This window comes from Alexandromys fortis, unplaced genomic scaffold (assembly GCF_014885135.2).
Source record: "Alexandromys fortis isolate MF-2015 unplaced genomic scaffold, M_Fortis_MF-2015_v1.1 scaffold_35, whole genome shotgun sequence".
NCBI lineage: Eukaryota > Metazoa > Chordata > Mammalia > Rodentia > Cricetidae > Alexandromys > Alexandromys fortis.
In genome coordinates this window covers 9,584,061-9,586,288 of record NW_026067913.1, presented here as the reverse complement: position 1 = coordinate 9,586,288, position 2,228 = coordinate 9,584,061, and the positions used below count along the sequence as shown (strand labels likewise).

General features: G+C 42.7%; 1 non-coding gene across 1 annotated transcript; it reads right to left on the bottom strand.

The window, feature by feature from the left end:
* Nucleotides 1-1,648: 1,648 nt before the first annotated feature.
* Nucleotides 1,649-1,755, bottom strand: LOC126499634 (U6 spliceosomal RNA). The gene has a single exon (XR_007591130.1). It is a non-coding gene; the product is annotated as a U6 spliceosomal RNA (small nuclear RNA).
* Nucleotides 1,756-2,228: the final 473 nt, after the last annotated feature.

The window sequence follows — 2,228 nt, the reverse complement described above, 5'->3', positions numbered from 1 at the left end:
GAGGTTGGCAGTGTCTTGGTGGTGGGGGGTTCACTTTATTTACTCCTTCCTTCCTTCCTTCCTTCCTTCCTTCCTTCCTTCCTTCCTCCCTCCCTCCCTCCCTCCCTCCCTCCCTCCCTCCCTTCCTCCCCCCCTTTCTTTCTGTCACTGAAGGTTGAACCCAGGGCAATAATTATGCAGGGTGGGCAAAGGCTGCACCACCATTCAGTTTCATTCTCATGCTGTGAGAAGCAGTTTAGGGGAGGAAGGGGTTGATTTCAGTTTGTAATCCCAGATCACAGTCCATCAGGGACAAACTGAAGGCTGGCGGCATACTGGTCCACATGTTACCTCCAACCAAGGAATTCACTTCATGCCCAAAGAAACACAGCAGAAATCGTGGAGGATGCTGCCTGCCGGCTCCCTGGCAGGTCCACTTATAGTCAACCAGTTTTCTTCTGCTCCTCCTTCTTTCCTTTTCTTTTTCTTCCTTCCTTCCTTCCTTCCTTTCTCTTTTTTTCCCCCCAGACAGGGTTTCTCTGTAGCTTTGGAGCCTGTCTTGGAACGAGCTCTTGTGTAGGCAGAGGCTACTTATTCATTTCTCGGCTGCTCAGACCCGAAATAATCNGTTGCTGTTTGTTTTTTGGTTTGTTTTGTCTTTTGTTTCTGTTTTGCAAGACAGGGTTTTGCTTTAGCTTTGGAGCCTGTCTTGGAACGAGCTCTTGTGTAGGCAGAGGCTACTTATTCATTTCTCGGCTGCTCAGACCCGAAATAATCACACAGAAACTATATTAATTAAAACTGGTTGGTGTGTTAGCTTAGGATTCTTAGTAACTAACTCTTAGATCCATTAATCCATTCCTATTATTTTGCATTTTACCACGAGGCTCGTGGTTTACCCTTAAGGTTCCGGGGCATCTATCTTTTTTGGCAGCTACATGGTGTAGGCTGGGTCACAACGACAATAATAACTTTCTTCTTCCTAGAATTCTCATTTCCCCACCTCTACTTGCCGCCTGGTTGTCCCGCCTATACTTCCTGCCTGGCTACTGGCCAATCAGCATTTTATTAGAATACAATTGACAGGGTACAAACCATTGTCCCAAAGCACTCCCCACCCACTCCCCACTTTTTTTTTTTAAGGAACAAGAACTCTGAATCTAATCTCCTTTGTTTAGCTTTTCTCCTGACCATTATCCATAACAACTTGTAACCAACATTCTAAACAAAGGAAAATATCCATAGTCTATTTTTTGGGAGTGAGGGCATAGTTTTCCAGGCTAACTCCTGTTGGTTGGGGGCGCTGATAATCTTATGGGGACCTAAAGAAAATTCAGAATTATCATCAAGTCAGGACTGGAGTATCCTGTGAGGCTTGATAATCTCAGGCAGCAGTCTTGAACCTGTTCTGGATGTAGAACTCAGACATCTGGGCCATCCACTCCTACCAGAGATTTCTCAGGGGGTCTTCCTTGATCAAACCTGATTTTTCTTAACTCAAAATGAATCCATAGCCTCTCATTTTCTGTGGAAACAAAAGCAAAACCTCTTCTTCAAAGTAACATATCTTTTGACTTTTAATTTTTGAAGTTAAGGCATTTACAAAATATTTGTTTTTTTATTTATGGCTTTTTTTTTTTTTAACAGAACTTGCCTCAAGTTTATTTGTAAAAATATGGAACGCTTCACGAATTTGCGTGTCATCCTTGCGCAGGGGCCATGCTAATCTTCTCTGTATCGTTCCAATTTTAGTATATGTGCTGCCGAAGCGAGCACTGGCTTTTTTATTTTTAAAAGTAGGGTTTCACTACGTAGCCTTGAATTCACAGAGGTCTGCCTGTCTCTTTCTCTCAAGTGCTGGAACTAAAGACATAAATCACCACGTAATGAACATTTTAAAAATCCTTTTTACACTCATTTATTGTGTATATACATGTATCATGGTCACTTGTGGAGGTCAGATGACAAGTCTCAGGAGTTCATTCTTTTCTTCTACTCTATAGGTTCCAGGGGATGAAACCCATGACACCAGGCTTGGTGGCAAGTGCCTTACCTGCTGACTCATCCCTTTGACTCTACAGAAACGATTTATCCACTTTCAGTGACCATTACATTATTATAAATGGTCTACTTTATTGCTAATAGCTCAGAGTCTAGTTTATAAGTTAAGCTTTATTGGAGCTGTATGTATAGGAAGGGTTCAGCAGTGTGCTGTGCCAGGCATCTCTGGATTCAGACATGTCTCTTGT